This window comes from Blastomyces gilchristii, assembly GCF_000003855.2.
Source record: "Blastomyces gilchristii SLH14081 genomic scaffold supercont1.3, whole genome shotgun sequence".
Taxonomy (NCBI): Eukaryota; Fungi; Ascomycota; class Eurotiomycetes; order Onygenales; family Ajellomycetaceae; genus Blastomyces; species Blastomyces gilchristii.
This window is the reverse complement of record NW_003101680.1, coordinates 4,856,901-4,878,698: the sequence shown is the minus strand read 5'-3', so window position 1 is coordinate 4,878,698 and position 21,798 is coordinate 4,856,901.

Here is a 21,798-nt window from a genome sequence, read left to right as displayed (position 1 = left end):
AGCTTTTTCAAAGTTAAACTGATTAGAGAGAAGAGGATTTTCACTCATTTGTTTCTCACTCAGTTCAATATTAAATTGAATAATCTCATGATCTGATTCTGATGTCTCATTTGAATTAATAAATCAGTTTACAAGTCTTTTTTCTATTAGATTTTGTGATATGAAAGATTAGATCTATAATAGATTTCTCTTTCATGCCTTTTCTAAAGAATGTTTGTTAATCAGACTTGTTAACTAAATCTATTGAATACTCAAAGATTCATTTAATCAGGTTATCAGCTCTTACTGCTCTTTTGCATTCTGAATTTCATCAGAGATGATGTGCATTGAAATCTCCTGTAATTATAGAGTTTCTTGATGAAGTTATATTCAGAAATTCTCTATTAATTATTCAGGTGTTATTATTTTTCTTCAATGACTTTTCATTATAGATATTTATGAGCTGTATAGTATCAAACTCATTCTCTTTATCTATAATATTACCCACCAGAATATCAGGGTCAGACATGATATCAAATCTTAGATTAAATTGATATCTTGATCTCTTTCTTTCATAGATCACTACTCTTGACTTTATCTCAGACTTTTGAGATAAAAAGCAGTAGTAGCTTGAATGAGAAATGACATATTTTTACTCAGCATCAAAATTCGGCTTCTGAAGCAGTATAAAATCAACTTTTTATTCAAATACAATTTGAAGACAAGAATAAATGCAATTTGAGTTTCTATTCACATTATTTTGAATAAATATGATTTTTGAAGAGTTTTTAAACTTTTTTTGTTGTTTTTGTTGTATATTTATACTAAAAGAGAGTAGAGTAGAATCTAATCACTATTATCAGATAGTAGATTACAACTATTCTGAAAAGTAGGAATCTCAACTGCTTGCATTATATCTAGTTTATTATCAGAGTTATTTCTCAATTCTCTAATCTTAACAGAAGTTTGAGGATTCAAATTCTATTTACATTTAGCTGAAGAATTGAAGTTTGAAGATTTAGATAGTTGAGAGTTTCTTCTTTTTGAGCTTGCAGTTGTGAGTTTACTGACTTGACTATTCTCTTCAGTTCTAGATTTGCTTTGAGCTTCATCTTTTCTTCAGTTCTTTTGAGTTCTTGAAGTAAACATACATTCTTTTGAGCTAGATGCATGTTTTTCTTTGCAATTAGAGCATTTAAGCAGAGTGTGTTGACATATTTCATCTCTTTTTAAGCATGTTTCACATTTATACTCACTAGTTTTGTGATCTCTGGTGCAGAATACACATTTTGAGTCTCTGAAATAGAAGATTGTAAAGTATTCATATCTTTGACAGTTTGAATACTGTGTTTGAGCTTTGAGATTCATTCTTGAGTCTTTGTATTCATGAACTCTCATTTTCAAATCTGCTACTCTTACTTCAGAGATCTTTGACTGTTCAAGTGTCTTTGTATATACTAGAATAGAGGCATTTCTTCTGCTTTGTCTGAACTCAATTGAATTTAGTCATACAGGCTCTTTTCTCAGTTGAATAGAGTTGTATTCTTCTAATTTATTTTTGAGAAGTAGCATTTCTTCTTCACAGTCAAAAATTTCAACTGAAATATTATAAAGAATGAATTTGTCTCACTTTTCATCTCTCTCAGATAGAATTATTATGTTTAATAAAGATTCTACTGCTGATTTTCAGAGATTCTCATTCTGAATAAGGAATTCTGCACTGAATTCAGACATTGTAGTCAGAATGATAGTGTTTTCAAAGAAGAATAACTCAATTGAAGCTATAACTGATTTTTAAACTTTAATATCAGTTATTAACTGAGAAAAGAACTGCTGATTAATTTCATTTCTGATTCTGAAAATGAGATTTGAGTTTAGCTTGTTCCTTTGCAAGATATTCTGATTTAAGACTTTGAGAATAAGTCTTCTATTTCTGAAGATTTGAAAGTTTTTCTTCTTTTACATTTTTTTCTTCACTTTTTTATCAATAGAAGTATGAGCATTATTCTTCTCAGTTTTCTCAGGATTTTGAGTATATTTTGAGATAGCAGGTTTAGAGACAGCAGATTCAGCTGCTTAAGCATATGTTTTCTTCTGATTCAAAGAAGAAGAAGAAGTAGAAAAGAAGAAAGAAGAGCAAGATAAGAAGTCAGTGATTATACTAGGAATTTTCAATGTTTTTTAAACTGTGTTTGAAATTCCAAGTTTAAACTTGATCATCTTCTGTAGTTGTCTAGTCTGAGCATGAAGAATTAACAGAACTTCTTCATTTATCTCACTCAGACACTGCTTTTTAAGAATCTTACTTACTTTTTCAAGTTTCTGTATTTCAAGAACTTGTTGTTTCTCTATTTCTTCTTTCTTTCTTCTCTTCAGAATTTCAATCTCAGGAATAGTATTTGAGAAAGCATCTTTTTTCATATCAACTGAGTGTATTTTTGAACTCATTGTTCTCACTCAATGAAAAGTTGATCAGACTGTTTTAATTAAGATATGTATTAAACTCTTTTGAAAAGTTGATCAGACTGTTTCAATTAAGAGGTTTCTAAGTCTGTTTTCAATTGAAAAGTTAGTTAGACTGTTTTAAAAGAAGAATAGAAGACTTTTATATATAAAACATCTGATTTTTTTCACACTAGTTCAGTAACTAGGTTAGATTTTTGAAGAGAATCTAATAAACTAAAATTGATTTTTAAGATAAATTAATAAAATCTTTATAATCTCTTTCTTGAAATACAGTGAGAAAAAGTATGATATCAATTGATAATAAATCAGATAATATGACAGTTTTTGAGAGAAAAACTGACAAAAAATAAATCAATTTTTTACAGAGAAATTAATTAAAACTATTCAATTTTATTCTAAATCATCTAATTCTTCTCACATAATAAGTGTGCAACTCAAATCAGTTAATAAAGAGTATAAAAAAGAATTAAGTATTAATAAAAGCTCTTCAGTCACTGAAAAAGTAATTCTTATTTAAAAGAATATAAAATTATGACAGAAAACAGCTCTGTTTTTAATTCTTTGTAAGAATATTGTATAAAACTCAGAGAAAAACATCTTACTTTTTCAAGAGAAGTAAAAAACTATTTCTAAGATCTTTTTTTTTTGCATTAACTGCTGCAGAAGAATGAGATAGAAACTGCTAAGATATATACTACTGTATACTCTCTATCAAGACTTTCTCTCTTCAGAGTCTTGATATTATAGAGAATATAAGTCTATTTCTATATAATAATATAAATATTGTCAGTGAGATGTAGAGGAACTGGTTATTTATATCTTAAAATAGAAGACTTTGTCAATGATTATATTAATATAGAGTTAATTCTCAAATTCAATAGAAATCTAGTGTTGCTGTTCTCAATCTCTTACAGAATCTATTGAATATTGAGATATTAAAACTAGATTTAATATATCTCACTGTGCAGGGATCAAAGGCTCAGTCAGATCTTGAAGTATACTGATTTTATAGTTGTTGTATCTGCTGATTATATATTAAATACAGTTGCTGAGATATCTTTTTGTACTTTTCTGCTGAGGATGAGCCAGATTGAGAGAGATGATATGAGGGTGAGACTTGATGTTGATGTCTAGATACACTGAAGACAGACTGTGAAGATTGCACTTCAGAAGTGGCTGTTGATTATATGCTTGATATTATCACTGAGATATCTTTTTGTATTTTTCTGCTGGGGATGGGCCAGATTAGGAAGGACGATATGAGGGTGAGACTTGGTGTTGATGTTTTGAAACATCAAAGATGGACAGGGTTTTCATGGAGGTCATCCCTCAGATATCTTCACAACTACAGATTAGAGATCTTTCAAAATTGAGAAGATTGATGCATATGACTAGGTCTCTTCACCTTACAATTTGCATGGCAATTTGGCCCAGGGTTGTGGTGTGGTAGGGGAGAATGGGGGATAATCCCACACAGGAGTTTCAAACAACATCTGGTTCACATTTGGCTGGATAACTCCACAACCACACGGGGTATGCAGTCGGCGATGGGGTCAAAATGCTTGTATGATCGAGGGCTTTTCAATGGATCTATCAGCGGGTTCTTATTTGAAAAATCGAGTGAGTTCGTGGTGAAGCGGTTGTTCAAGCTGTGTTCAGTTGCTCTACTAGATAATGATTTTTAATAACACTAACTTTCTAATTTGAAGAAAATCATGCAAAAATGATCACATATCAGTACTCTGATTTCACAACTCTCATCTGATAACTTTCATGAACAATTACTTCATATATATATATCTCTGAATCTTTCTCTTTAATCAATTGAAAACCCTGAATTCTGAACACTTCTTTAAATGCTTAATTCAAATCTTCATATTTCACATCAATTCTGTCTTCAGTTCAATCTTGAGACACACTACAAAGTCAATATGCAATATCTAGAATCAGAGTTGAAGAATCATTGAAAAGTGTCTCTCACAGTAAATGCATAAACTAGTATAAACAATCTTACATTTATAAGAGTTACATGTTATTACATTGATGAGAACTGGACTTATCAAGAGACATTAATTGAATTTGAATCATTGATCAGTAGTCATACTGAGAATTATATAACAGAGGTATTAATGACTGTGATTAAAAATGACTATTGAGATATTAGTCTCAGTCTTCTTACAATTACAACTGATAATGCTGTGAATAACTACACTATGATGAACAGCTTGAAGCAAAAATTGACTTTGCATTTCTGAAATGATAAACAAGGTCATATTCTCTGCATTGCTCATGTGATTCAACTTGTGATGTAAACACTGATAAAGAATCTTAACATTGAGACAAAGAATAATGAGATGACTGATTCTTAAGATGAGAATGAGATGAAAGTGATTACTCAAGTAACTTTTACATTCACTTTGCAAAAGATAATGTTTTTTAACAACACTTTTTAATATTGCTTTTTGATAACACTTTTTGATAACACTACTGTTAATTTTGAATAGATTGACTAATAATTTAAATATCATAGATTTGAAACATTGCTAATGCAATTTGTACCTTCTCTAAATAATAACAATAATTTCATGATATTTAACAAATAAACAAATCAGTCACATCACTGAATATGATACAGAATGTTAGAATACAGTGAAGTTCAATATATAAAATAACTATTCAGACTCTTCAATTGTGTCAGATAATTAATCATTGAGTGCAACACTCTGATCAGGAAAAGATTCAGACATTGAAACTTTCTGATATGAAGTGAACTCAGTTGAAATATGTGATTGATTTACTGTTTCAGTTTTATAAGACAATAAAGACAGTCTCAATCACTTATACATCAATGCTGCAGTCAGTCTGATGAGTGTATAACAGTTTATTTACTCATCTTGAGAAGCAGTTGAATCACTTAAAAAGAAATTCAGTCTGAGATAATACTATAGCACAGGCTATTATTGCTGCAAGGAATAAACTAGTATATTACTACAGCAAAACTGAACAATCTTTTGCAGAGTACTATGCTGTAGCAGCTCTACTAGATCTCTCTTATTGAGTTAACATCTACACTTCTCAAGATTGAACAGAGGAGGAATGAGACTTGTATATTAAATTAGCTCAAGACTACTACAATGTCAACTATCAGAGATTTGAACAAGCAGATGTTTGAGATGTGAAGACAGTGAAATACAATTCTCTAGTAAGTAACAATCTTTGATAACACTTCATATTTCATAGAACTATAATACTAACTTTGAAACAGAACTTGCATACATTGATTGCAATTAAAAATCAGGCAAAACTACATACTTGTAAAACTGAATTTGATCACTATTTTCAAGATAATTCAACAAATTTACACATCAAATCAATTCTAAAGTTATGAAAAATTGTTGAGAGTATATATTCAACTGTTGTACTGATAGTGCATGATATTCTGATAATTTCATTGACAGAGATGGGAATGAAGTGAAAGTTCAACTCAAGTCAAGATATTTATCACTATCACTGAGGACAATTACAAGGAGAAACAATCAAGAAACTCATGATTATAAAACATAGAATTATCAGACAGTTTAATATCTCTGATTACAGTATATCAGAGAATTGTAGTTTTCATGAGAAAGTGAAGAATAAACTTGTACAAGAATGTATTTAGTTATTTCATGAGCATTATCAATAATTGTTACCAAATTCTGATTATATAAGCAATCACTGAATGAACTGAATGAAACTGATTTTGATCTTCAGTCTCAGTCTCATTCTGATTTTGAAAGAATGATCATCTTTCACAGTTTATTCTGAGAAATTACTCTCATTTCACTGTTCTTGAATTAAATCTGGTCATTTTTCACATCATTTCTCTCAGAAATGGTTCATTTTCAGATTTTTTTGAGGCTTGGTCCTGGTGGGACTCACGCCAAGAAATGTATGAAACCAGACCAAATGAAATCAAATGTGAAATTCATGGTCCCGCCGGCCAGTCTAATCTCTATATAATACAGTATTTAATAACTAGGTTCAGCAGCTTTCATCTTTTATAATTCTGTCTCACATATTATACTGTCTCTCTTCACTCACTCAGACTACTACAGTAAACAGCTTATTGAAACCAATCTTATCTGATCTCTGAGTGTTCTCAGAGATTAAGATGACTTAGTCTCACATGTTCACAGATGTTTCAGATAGTTTATTCTCTGTGATCTCTGTGATTGAACTGATATAAACAGTTGAATTCAACTCTGAATTCCTTTTTCTTCTGCAATCTGACTTATATACAAGTCTGTTACTTTGAGACTGTTCTTTGCTGTGTTGCACCTGCTGTCTGCAGTGTGTTATTATACAACTGACTACAGTCTCATCACTTATTAAAGTATGATATTTACCTGATTTCTTCATTGCTTCTCATTCTTTTCTTGTAATTATGAAAAGATTAGAATAAGTGAGATCATCTGATTTGTAAGTGTCTATGATTTCTCTTACTTTGTAAGACTTTTCAATTATAAGCTTCTTCTTTTTCAACACTGATGATAGTGCTGCAGATAATTATAATTTACTCAGATCTTGCATCTTTGCTTTTATAAGTTATAAATTATTGATTAAGTTGTATAAGATCTGTTTCTCTGATTTCTTCAATGTATAAGTTCTCAGAGAATGTGATTTGAGTATTTTATAGAGTTCAAATCACCTAGATTGAAACTTCTCAGAACTCTCATTGTGTATAAGAACTCATATTCTCATCTTGAGACTTGATTTCTTAACTAGTGAGTCTTGTATTCTTTTCAATTGAATTGCTCAGTTCAGAAGTAACTTATTAGCTTTCATACATGCATAGCTGATCTCTTTCAATCTTGATTTCATGTTCATGACTGTTGTGTCTGCAACTGCTGTTTTCTTCCTCATCTTTTCTGAAGCATTCTTCAGAATGTGTGAATGCAATTCATATAACAGATAGAATGATGAACACTTAGAGACTACATGCTGCTGAATTCGTGTGACTAATAGTATCTGATCAAGATATTCATCTCATAATCTTATAGGCTTGCTTACTAGATATTTTGTCAGTATGTTATTCAAGATTTCATTCAAGTGTTTCATCTTTCTGTTCATTCATGAATGATATGATATTGTTCTACAATATCTTATCTGTAACTGGCTCATGAAATGCCTCATCACTTCTTCTACAAGGTTTGCACTGTTATCAGTTAGAATCTCGCATGGCATTTCATAGTTGATATAGATCTTATCATGTAGAAACTTCATCATCACCTTCTCTATCATCTCTGAAACTGCTTTCACAACTGGCCAGTCAGTAGTGTAATCAATAGCTGTGATTATTCATTGATTTTCATTTGACATTCACAGTAATATGTCTATGAGATTCACCTCTCATCATTTAAATAATTATATTATACACTTCATCTGATGTTGTACTTTCTTATATTCTAACTCTTTCTTAGATTCTTTTACAACCTGACAATTTGAACACTCATGAGTATATATCTGAATATTCTCAGTCATGCTTAGTCAGTATACTCTTGATTCAAGTACACTCATGAGTTCAGAACTTTCTAAGTGACTAAATTCCTTGTGTATGTGAGTTATTAAGTTGTGTCTAAATGAAGATTCTAGATAGAGAGCTTCTGTGTATTCTAGATTGCAGTAAAGCATAACATCATTTTTCAATTTCCTCAGCTTGAAGTTCAGAAGCATCTCTTCTACTACTCTTATGAGACACTTATCATCTGATATCTTGTCATTCTTCAAGTGAGAGATCATGATATTCACTCATTCTGATTTCTTGCATTCTCTCAGCACATTTAACATGAACATTTCTTGTATCTGGTTCACAGAACTCTCATTCATGAAATCAGGTCTGCAACTGATTGTATCAGGCATCACAGTGTCTGATTTCTTTCAGTATTTGATATGAAGATTATATACTTGAAACTCCGAGATTCAATGTGCTAAGTGTTTGAAAGATTTTGTTATTAATTATAGATAAATGAGGCTTTCATGATCTGTGATCACTGTTGTTATATATCTGTTGTTAATATATCTATTTCACAATGCCAGCATGTGTTTAATCACTAGCAATTTCTTTTCATACACTGAGTAATTGAGCTCAGCATCTGATAGTTTTCTACTATTATATATCACTGAGTGCAGCTTGTCATTCTTACTCATCTGTAGAAGAGCATCTCTGATAGCTCATTCAGATATATCTGTCTCAATGTAGAAAGGTTTATCACAATCTGATTGAATAAGCACTGAGAATGTTGTTATACATTCTCTCAGTGTGAGAAAAGCCTCTTCACACACAGTATTTCAGATAATTGAATGAAACTTCTTCTTTTACAGATTTGCATTCATTTCTCTTAAGAGATCTGAGAGTGATACAGATATTTGTATGAAATCCTTGATAAATCTGCAGTAATATGAGATCAACTCAAGAAACTGTTGTACATAATATACATTTCTCAGTCACAGTTAATTTACTATGACATTCAATTTCTTCAGAATGAGATGTATACAGTCATCACTCACTACATATTCTATAAACTTCAACTCTTTTATTTCAAACACATACTTTGTTAATTTAACATAGAGCTTATACTCTGTCAGAGTTATAAGCACTTTATTGAGATGCTTCAGATGTTCATTATATAAGTTTGAAAAGACTAGAATGTTATTGAGATATATAAGACATAAGATTTCATTCTGTTTATAAAGAATTGTATTCATCATCATTTAGAAGATGATGAGCACATTTATCAGACTGAATGATATTATCAGGAATTCAAACTTTCTTCATTGTGTATTAAATATAATTCATGAAACTGACAGTTTATCTACACAGATCTGTCAGTATTCTGAGAGAAGATTGATCTTTGATAGATATTAGGTGTTTTCAATCATATTCAACTGTTGTTGAATCTATGATAGTGAATATTCATTCTTGATTGTAAGCTTGTTAAGTGCTTAATAATTAATACACATTCATCACTTCTTACTTATCTTTTTCATGAATAGAACTGAAAAGTCTCATGCACTTGATGAGAGTTGTATAAGACCATGTTCTAGAAGGTCAGTGATCTGACACTTCTGTTCTTTGAGATGTGTTTGTGACAGAGAATATACATTCTGATTAACTGATTTTGTGTTCTCTGTGTCAATCTTATGTATGAATCCTCATTTCAGCAGTAATTCTGATGAAAGATCTGTTCAGAAGATCTTCTCATGCTTCTTTAGAAGCTTCTTCATACACTTATTCTTCTGTATATTCTTTATCTTAGTTTCCTTCACTTCTGAGTCCTGTATAACATACAGAATGCTTTCAGATAAGATCTGATAAATCATTCTCTTTGCTTATTGATGTGTAAGCAGATTTAATCCTTCTATATCAGAGACATGAAATGTTCTTCTCATATTAATTGATAGAATTGTATGAATCATTTTCTTTCTATCAGTCAACTGTATATGACATGTACATCATTGAATCTGCAGATTGAACCTTTGAAATCAATCAAGTTTAAGAATAAGATTATATTTCACATTCTGCAGCTTCTGTGCTCAAATATAGCAAGATCATTCTTCAAAGTGTAAGAGAACTCTTACTCTTATAAATGATATTAAATATCAGTTATCAGATAATCTTATATATCAGAGATTCTTCACTCAGCAGATTTCTTTCAGTCTTCAGATTATATAATCACTGATATATTACATAGAAGCTTCTATGTCTACTAATACTTTTGCAGTCATCTCTCTGTTCTTACTCAAGTGTCTCTTATATATTAACATTTCAGGTCTTAAGACATTGAGATGAGTGTTCACTTCATCATTCTTATTCACATCTCATTCAGAAGCCTGCTTCTTCTTTATATTTATAAAATTCAGAGAATTATCTAACACAGACATCTCTTTCACTTTGAAGACTTTTCATAGAATATCAGTGAGTGTCTTCAAGCTCACTGATTCTGCTAGTTTTTTGACTCTCTTGCTTCTCTTGACTATGCATGCTGAATGTAATCTTTTACATCATAATTTTAGTATCTGTAGTTGAAATAAGCTTAATGCTTACAATATCAAGATTTTCACTCAGAGAATCTCTTTTTTAAGAGATTCAGTGCTTTAGCAATAGCATTCAGATCTAGATTTATTATATCTGAGTATGTAACTTATATTATAGAAGTCTGATTACTCATTCTTCACTGAGACATACTTGATTACAGTATTTTCTGTTATAATTAACTTACTTATTTCTATATAATGAGAATATTATATACTTTCTTCACTGTATCTGACTGTGAGATTAAGCATTTTCATTCTGCTCTCAACTCAGATATAAGATCATGAATGAAGATCTGTAAACAGAAAGATGTTGAAAGCTCTTCATTCAATACAAGATAGTGTAAGCTGAAGTGTGTGAAGTATGATATAAGATTGCTCACTTATTTACACTCAGTGAAGTATTTATAACACTTATCTTATATATTCACTTTCTCAAAGTTGTGTAAGATTTATTTGAAAAACTCATTTCATATTCATGAGAATGAATATTGCTCTGAGTCTGTGAGATTCATCTTTTCATCAGTTATTCACAGTGACTTTACTTTTCTATGTAGAAATACAGCAGATCTTAAGACTTGTTAAAATTCTGTTAATTGTCTATCTGTGAGTTTACATTCAATCTGATAATATGATTGCATCTGACTTAGTCAGCTGATTGCAGTATTATTTTTTCAGTTGTTATTAAAGCTTAATGACTTCAGCAGATCTTCTGACTTAATATATCTCATACTCAGATTCTCATCCTGCACAGCAGTCTCTGATAATATGTATACTTTTGAAGAGATTATGAATAATCATGATGAAATCTTCAGATTCAGTGTAGTTATCTGTCTGTGTAAATATTTAATCTCTCACTGCAGGTCTAAGATCTGGTTTTCTCTATTCTTATTAATGATGATGATTGTGTTGATAAAGCTCTTTATAGTGAATACTTGATCTGCAGTGAATATCAATTATTGTTTGACTTCTGTCTCAGTCTGTCACTGTGTACACAAGGCCTCAATCTCATTTAGAATTCTTGTATGTGTACAGAGCTTTGATTCTGATTCAGCAGTTTCAGCTTCTTTTCTTACTGCTTTAAGTAAACTCTCTGAGAGATTCTGCATATCTTTCAGTTCAGATAGCAGAGAAGGGTGTTGTTTGTATTGACTAGAAGAGATATTCATTTCAGTGATTTCTTATTAATTATACAATGTCTATCATTATATTGCTGTATGATTTCTGTTATTATCATACAACTCTGATGATGATCACTTCTCTCTTTTTATTCTTCTTTTGAGTAGAGAGCAGACTTCTTTGAATCTGGTTCATCACTCTTATCTTCTTTCTCACATCTCATCTGTTTGCATCTCATACATGACATTTATCTGAGTGTGAAGTTTTCCCTCAACAAGTGAAGCAGTATTAATCAGATGCTCTTTCACTCACTGCTCTTTATACACTATCTTTTGAGACATTCTAGAACCACACTGACATGATAACTATGAATTGCTTCATAGATAAAATTATCACACTCTGAAGAAGCCTGCACTTCTCACCAGTTTTTAGACATGCTATCAGATATGATTCAAAGGTTGCTTAAGTCAGTGTATAATTACAGGCGTACACCGGCTTCTTATATATTGTAATATTGTACACTAAATTAATTAGTGGCTGCTATGGCCCCTTTACACTCGTAAGCAAGTTCAGAAGCGGCCGCGTTATTATTCAACGGTCGTATGTTCTTCCGAATCACAGATGAGAGTGCAAGATTTATAAGAAGAATTTGAAAGTGTTAAATAAGCTCATAAATAGAACTGATAGCAAGAAATGACAGCTGATTGAATATCAAGAATTACATCAATATCATGTGTGAGATTCTGTTGCACATCATCTTGAGATTGCACAAGATATCATATTTAATGAAGCTCTTGACATGAGTACAAATACACCTGTAAATACAGTGAGAGAATTCAATGAATTGTCTAATAAATTGAACATTCTGAATATCAGAGAGAGATGACAGCACTGCTTACTATAACATCTAGTAAAGAAAAAGTCAGATATTTTAAAGATAATTGTCAATGAGAACTTAGAGAGTGCAATTGATTCAATTTATCTTTTAGATGATAAGATACAGCTTGTTATAAATAAAGAGTCTGAAGATTCTGTTAATAAGAATGATTCTGTTCTAAGTATTCTGACAAACTGACTAACTATACTGACAGAAGTCAAAAGAAGCTCAGACTGAGACTATTAACATAAGACAATAAAAAAGAAGATTAAGATATTTGAATAGAAGAAGATATATATTATTATTGAGAAGACTCTGAAAATGAATATTTTTATAGATAAATGAGTATATAATCAGAAATTCAATAATAAGAGAGAGATTATTCACTTTAGAGCTCACTGAGTAATTAAAGAGTTCTTGCAACAGCAGAATATTTATTATATGAGATTATATACTGCAGTGGTATTAGAGTCTATATTACACAGTCTATTCACTATATCAACTGTTAAAGAATGAAAGATCAAATTAATTGACTATGTATTCACATTTTTGAATGATATACTACTACAGAATGAGATAATCTATATACAACTGCTTACAGATATTAAGCACAGTAGAAAGAGCTTGATGAGACTACTCTGTCAGAGTCTATATAAAATGAAGTAAGCTGTAAGAATATGATATTTCTTAGCAATGAAACACCTCATCACATTGAAATTCAAGATATCATCTTATGATGATGAATTTCTATATCACTCTGTTTACAAGATCTATCTGACATTGTATATTAATGATTATTAAGTGATAGAACTTTAAGAACAGCAATTAGACTGAGTATTGAGAAAGATTGTAAAGAGATTTGAGATAAAGAATGTTGAAAAGACTAAGTCATATCTTAAAATGAAGATTAAATATCAGAGAAATAGCAATCTAGCAGTTACACAGAACTGTTATATTAAGAAGATTCTTGAAGATTTTAACATGAATAAGTGTAATGTGACAGAGCCGAAGCGGTGGCTAGTTAGCAATGTCACATAGAGATAGTTGTTTAAGAAGCTGTATAAGTGAGCTTGACTATCTTGCTTGAATAGTGAGCTCATAGACTACAGAGTTATTATGAGAATATCACAGATGTGGTACTTAGTATACTAAGAAGATTGTATAAGACATGCAGTAACTCTTGTATATATTTCAGTAGAAGAAAAACAAATTACTGACTTCTTTAATGAGAAGCCAGCATCTAGCTATTCTATATAGACAATAAGTGAATACTTTTCTCTCATTTCATAAGTGAGAATAGCTGAAGTGATATCTCAGCAGTGTCTTATTATCAAGAAAGAGTAATCTGCTGATCTTATATAGAAGCAGGGTTTTTATATTTATTAATTAAATCTTTCTATGATATATCTGAATAATATCATAGAGTGATTGAAAATCAGTTCAGATAGAATGAAATCATCTGCATGAGATTAATGAGCTGTGTGAAATCATAATAAGGTCTTGATGTAATCAGAAGTGTGATAATACTCTTCTCTTTAAAAGCATAGTTCTGATGCTCTTAAGATTACTGAATTAGAAATTATCTTTATTATATAGCAACAGTTATTAACTGATTAACAGTGCATATGCTGTGTATGATATAAAGAAATAGATGAGTTTTTCTGCTAACTGTGTAGATCTTTCTTTTCTCATCTTTATTCAAATTAAATGTGTGATAAGTAGGTTTCTTATATATTAATTTGAAATGTGAAAAATGTAGTTAATAAGTAACTTACAGATCTCTTAATATATTCTGTTCTATATATGAAATTCTCTGTAAAAGTGATGTGTTTTAGAGACAAAGCTAACAGTAGTGACAGGATTTTTTGAAAAGATCTCTTCTCTCTGTGACATATTTTTCTCCCCCTCTCTCATCTATAATAGTGAGTGCATGAGAGCATCATTCTTGAGAGACAATAAGGGACTTATTCTGATGTTTTCTAGTGAGTAAATATCTTTGTGATGCAGCTGCAGCCTCTGTGACTGTCAAGAAAGCCAGGTTGGAGATGATGATATCAATGAGTCACAGAAGCACTGCTCTCATTATCACATCTTCTCCTGCTTCTCTTACAGCTGTGATGATAGTTGCTGTGCCTTGCAGTGAGATGTTATTCCTTCTGCCGGCTGGTGTGTCTGTATCTAGTCTGTTCTCTGCTCTCTTCATCACTGTTGTGACGCCGCTTCTTCTTCCAGTCAATACAGTGATGTATGACTCTGTGTGATCATTCAGAGAGAAATCTGAGAAGAGCTTGATTCTGAAGACAGTGACTTCAAGAAGCTCAATTCATAGTTTCTCTTTCACAGCATGTCTGAGCCCTGCTCAGGCTGCTACTAGATTGAGTCTGCAGAGTCTTATAGTTTCTTCATTCTCTCTCTGTGAAGAGACTCTGATATAATCTCTGACTGACACTGTTACTTGTCTACACTGCATCAAGCAGCTGAAGAAGAAAGAGATTTTATACATCTATTTCTTCTCTCACTTCTATTATTTCTGTTATATCTGTAACAACAACTTCTATCTCTCTGTAAGTATTATCTCATAGAAAGATGTTATATCAGCTCTGACTAGAAGTCTAGATGCTTAAGCAGTATAGAGTGAGAATCTTGAAGCTTCAAGTGTTAATAAATTCTGTCAAGACTGAAGAGATTCCTCTTGCTTATCTATAAAAGAAGATGAAAGTGTGAATCTCTGAGATAAAAAAACATCTCAGAATAACTGATCTTAAGAAGAGATTAGTTAACACTGCTGTTGAAAGTGTTATAGAGATTAATTACTGATTGAAGAGAATCTTGCTTCAATTAAAGCAGATGACTGAGATGTTTTATAAATTGATAAGTTAATACTTTAAGCATCTCTTATACTCTTCTACAGCATGCTTCTCTGTGATACTACAGTACTAACTTCTTGACAGATAAAGATGCTAGTGCTGAAGACTTCAATGATGAAGAATGAGTTTAATGAGAGTGTGATTGTTGATAAGTAGACTCTGAAGTTTCTTCTTTTTACTTTTTCAGTAGGCTGCAGCTCTATTAGAATAGCAGCAGTCTATAAGTTGATAATATTAATTTTTATTGATTTCAAATATTTCTTTCTTTTCTTATTAACTGCTTCAGGAATTTTACACTTGTGTAGTCTTATTAAACTTCTAAAAAACTCTTTGAGAGAAAATAGAAGAAGAGTGCTACAGAGCTTATAAGATACTGACTCATCACTATGAGATTATCTCTAAAAACTCTTTGAGAAAAAATGAGAAGTCTTAAGCAGCATTTCTTACTCAATATCTCTGATATATAATAAGACAGTCTCTACTAACTGTCTCATAGCTTACAATCTCTTTCTCAGTATTTTTCAAATACTCAAGTGATTTTCATAAATTCTCTGATAATAAATAATCTTCTCATTTCATAAGATATTGAAGCTTGCTGTAATATATTTACTTATTCAATATTTTCTTCATAAGATATTCAGTATTACTCTCAATCTCAATATTATCTGACTGAGACAGCTCTGTCTCAGAGCATTACTTATAGAGCTTCAAATAGAAAATATGAAAAACAGAATGAATTGATTTTAATTCTATAAGTAATTTTAACTTATATACCTGCTTACTTATCACTCTTATTACTGAGAAAGATTCTAGTCACTGCTCACTGAGCTTCTTATATAATCTCATTGTCTTGATATTCTTTGCTGAAAGTAGTACTTGATTCTCTATTAAGAACTTCATTGAAAGATGTTTTTAATTATAGTATTTTATCTACTACTTCTGAGTATAATGAATGCTTTTTATCATCTTCTCATGAATTTTGTTCAAAAGTTTCAATCTCACTTTTACTTCTGATACTGAGAGATACTCTGTTCTCTGTATCTATTTAACATTCTGACTGTCTATCTCTCTCTTTAAAATGTTATTCACAACATCACTGAGTAATGAAGAATTATATTTATAATAAGTATAGAAAGAAGATATCTTTAAGATTATATTCTTTATATTGTTATATATGAATTTGATAATTAAAAGATGTTTAAGTCAATTATTCTGATAATATGAATAGAATACTTGAAGATGCTGTTCTAGTGTCTGATTCTAGTGTTCAGTCTGATCATCTGTCTGCAGATGAAATGTAATACTGAGAAGATATCTTATTATAAGATGATAGTAAAAAGCTGATCAGTATTTACTGATGAAGAGAGATTCTTAATCTATTATTAATAATTTCAGAGCACTGTGATTATAAATAATGATATTTAAAAACAGATCAGTTAATTCAGAGGCTTTAATCTTTTTATAAGTAGAAATATATCTGATTATCTTTGTGAAGTGATTAATAATGATCAAAATTAAGTCATATTCTTTGACTCTTGTTGACTTTGACAGATCAACTATGAAATTCATTAATAGATTCTGTCATGAGCTCTTTAAAACAGGCAGTAATATCAACTCACTGTATTACTTATACTATGAGATCTTTATTTTTTAACAGATATTACAAGTCTCAATATACTCTTTGATATCTGTCTGAAGCTTGTTTTAAATATATTTATATTTTAGAAGCTTCTCAGTCTTCTCTAATCTGAAGTGTTCTGTATGAGAATTATTATAATAAATTCTCAATAACTTCTGACACACTGCTCTACTACAAGAGATAAAGACTGAATTATTCAGCAGTAGAAGTTCACATTCTTCTAGTTATCAGTGACTTGATTTCTTAGCAGTACTGCTCTGCTCAGAGTCTATCTCTTTCAAGTTTAAACTGAATTCTTTCTTCTTCAACTTCTGAATTTAAGCTACAGTAGAGATGTTTCTCTTCTATAACTTATTAATGAATTTCAAAAGTAGTTGAGTTGAAAGATTGTAAACTGTTTCATTTTTTGTCAATTCAATAATTGTAAGATATAATATGAGAAGCTCATGATCTTCAGTGTCAGTTCTCTGCAGAGATCTGAGTTTTCTTTTACCTTCTATACTAAGTTATATAGCTGTCTTACTAATGCTGTTTCTGAGCTTCAGAGAATCTCAACTCTCTGCAGTTAACTTCTTCTACAGTGATGACAGAGATTCTTTTATAGAATTCTTCTCTGTATTAACAATATTATAATCAGACTGTTTAAACAGTGTGTTAGTGAGATTAAGCTGATCTGAACAGTATCAGATATAGAAATTATACTCTGAAAGCAGCTTCACTCATCTGACTTGATATTCTGTCAAGCTCTTTGTTGTTAAGAAGTAATGCAGATTTGCATGATCAGTGAGAACTTACACTGAGTACTTACTACTTTGAAGATAATGTCACTAGATCTTAAAGAATTTGACAATTACTAACATCTTCTAATTATGAGTATCATATCTTCTCTGTGTGAGTGATAACTTCTTGAAGAAGAAGATCACTAATCTTCATTCACAGTGTCTTATAGACTCTGTGAAAAAGTCTTCTCTCACAGACAATTCATTATCTATTTTCTTAGAAGTGATTATTCTCTGATTCTTTCAATGTTGAAAGGTCTTCAGTGTCAACTGTGAAAAGATTTCACAGATCTCATTCTTGAATGCATCAGTCTTACACTGACTGAATAAGTTGAGATTAAAGTGATTCAGTATTATAATATCTGTGAAAGCTTGTTTCAATTCTGCAAATACCTGTATAATGTCTTGAGTGAGAATAAACAGTTCTGTTTTTCTATCTTTCACACTTCTCTTTAATAGATCTGTAAGAGAGACAGTAATCTATGAATATGTATAGATGAATTGTCTATAGAAATTCACAAATCTCAGAAACATCTGTATCTTGTGATACATTCATGATGCTGATCAGTTCTCAATGACAGAGACTCAGCTTCTGTTCATTGAAATGCTGTTTATCTCAATAATATAATCTAAGAAATCAATCTCCTGCATGTAGAATAAGCATTTTTCAGTATTTATATAGAGTTAATACTGTCTCAAGTGACTCAACACTTCTTGAATATGAGTATCATATTCTTTCTCTGATTTTAAGAAGATTAGAATGTTATTCAGATATACTATGCAGAAGACATTGACAAGACCTCACAGTGCCTTATTTATATAGATCTGAAAGATGACTGAAGTGTTACAAAGATCAAAAGATAAAACAAGATATTCAAAATTGCTGTACTTAGTATAAAAAGCTGTTTTTCAAACATTGTCTTTATTAACCCTGATTCTATGATAGACATTCTGTATATCAATCTTTGAGAACATCTTTACTTCAGATAATTAATTGATCATCTTGTTAATTAACAGTAATGAATAGTAATTCTTAACTGTCATCTTATTGAGGTCTCTGTAGTCTATGTATAGACATAGTCTATCATTCTTCTTAAGTATAAAGAGTATAGATACTTCTGCTGAACTCTTTGATAAATATATTCAGTTCTTTGATTATACTTTCTTAAGATATTTATGCAGAATATTCAATTTCTTTACAGATAAGTTATAAAGAGATCTGTACAGTGCTATTATATCATCTTTAAGATGAATCTTATATTATATCTTGATATCAGGAAACTTTGCTGCTTTTCTTTCTGAAAAGACATTCTTAAAATCTGTAAAGAGATGTTGTATATATCTGTCTTTAATAACAGATACTGCTGCTAATCTTGCAGTGAGAGTGATAGCTTCTTCACCTATTCTCAAGTCTCAGTCATCTGCTACACAGTATATTAACTCAATCTTTTTCTTAAGATTCTTCTGATGAAACTCTTTAAATTTCTCTATCACTGTCTCTTCATCAGTGAGATGATATCATCACATCTAAGTGACTCAGTCAATGAGAGAATTGTTTTCTCTCAATTACAGAAGATCTAGAATAATATTCTCATCTATAATATTAACTGTGTGAAGAAGCAGACTGCTTTTCTTGAAGATTTCTTCTGAGTCTGTAGTCACACACTTCACTTGAATTATGTTAAAATGATAATATTTTGTTTTATCAGTAAATTTCACATAATCTGATGAATCTATCTTCTTTCAATTCTTTATCAAAGAAAAGAAATAGAATATGAAGTTAACATTTACTCTGAAGTCAAGTAGACATCTCACTAATATCTTCTCATTTAAAATATGCATTGTGATTATAACATGAACTTGAAGATATAAGAATTATTAATTCTTCATTTCTTTCTCTTCTTTATCTTTCACAGATATATTTATCAGAAGAGAAGTTAACTTTAAGAAGATATTTTCTCAGTTTCTTCTCTTCTTTGACTTCTTATAATCACTGATATAGTGATTATCAGCTTTATAGTTGAAATAGAGATCTTTATCAAATCTTTTTTGATATTTCTTTGCAGTGAGTGAAGAATTAGAATACTTAGAATTCTTCTTTACTTTCTCTACACTGAAGCTATCACAGTGCTGTTTAGATTCTGTTATCAGTTACTTAGAAGAGATTTTATTAATCTTTTTCTCAGAGAATTGATTATTCAAATAGATTCAGAAAGTCAGATTAACAAGCTCAGTATAATTAATTAATGAACTCTGATATTATAATATTATTATTCACATCTTGTAAGTCAGCTTCATAAGATAAAGCTGTGTTTTTAATTGATTTAAATTATCAGTCAATTTCTCTCAATATTCTTCAAATTTTATATTGAAATTGAAAGAATTCTCATTATCTTATTAATATAATAAGTTGAACTGCTGTGCTACTATAAAGCTGCAGTTGCAGTAATCTTTGATTTGATTCAGTAGAAAGTTCTTGAATTCTTTTCAAGTTATAATAGTATTGATATACTTAAGCTTTCTCTTCTTAATGACTCAAGTAGTTGCAGAGATATCTTCAAGAAGATTGATAATATATATTACTTATATCTTATGAGTATTATACTGACTCAGATTAAGGCGGAATTTCTGTTCAAGAGTACAGATAAAGCTGTGAAATTCAGACAAGATATTTTTCTTATATCTTGAAGAATCTCTGATCTTAATCTCTCTATCTTCATAATAGATATAGATATGTAGAGACTGCAGTGATAATAGAGCAGTTGAAGAGCTTATGTTAAAATATACAGTGATTTCAGAAATCTCAGATTTCTGCTGAGATAGAGATGTACACACTCTAGAGAATAATGTAGTGTTTTCTTCAGAGAGTGAGATCAGATCAGTCTCAGTATAGATGTATAAGATTATATTAGTCTGTTAAAGCTCAACTGATTCAAACATATAATCAGGTTAAGTAATTTGAATTGTAATATAATGAAGCTGAAGTGATAACTAGTTACTAATATCATGTAGAGATAGTTGTTTGAGAAGCTGTATAAGTGAGCTTAACTATCTTGCTTGAATAGTGAGCTTATAGACTACAGAGTTATTATGAGAATATCACAGATGTGATACTTAGTATACTAAGAAGATTATATAAGATATGCAGTAACTCTTGTATATATTTCAGTAGAAGAAAAATGAATTACTGACTTCTTTAATAAGAAGCCAGCATCTAGCTATTCTATATAGATAATGAGTGAATATTCTTCTCTCATTTTATAAGCAAGAATAGCTGGAGTGATATCTCAGCAGCATCTTATTATCAAGAAAGAGTAATCTACTGATCTTATATAGAAGCAGGGTTCTTATATTCATCAATCAGATCTTTCTATAATATATTTAAATAATATCATAGAGTGATTGAAAACTGGTTTGAATAAGATGAAATCATCCGCATGAAATCAATGAGCTGTGTGGAACCGCAACAGAACCTTGGCGCGGCCGGGAGCATGATAATAAGATAAATTCAGCTGACATCTCAATAACAGCTGATATATAACTGAAATTCTCACCTGATAAGAGAAGAGAATTGAATGATAACTTTACAGCTATGAGATATTATCAAGAATTGAGATTATTACAGTATTTAATCTCAAGCAGTCAGTCAGATCTGATATTCACAGTTAACTATCTCTCACATTTTAACTTATATTCATACAAAGCATGTTGAGCAGCATTGAAGCATGTTCTATATTATGTCAAGAAGATGAAAAACCATGATATATTGTATAAGAAGAAGATAGAAGATGGCCTGAGTTCTGTAATATACTGTGATTTGAACTGAGTAAGAGTGAATTCTCAATATAAATCAACTACTGACTATGTTATATTGATTAATGAGTCACTAATCTCATGACAGTTATAGAGACAGACATCTATTATCAAATCAATCACAGAAGCTGAATATATTACAGTTAGTAAGATAGCTTGTGAGATAATCTGATTGAATAATATGTT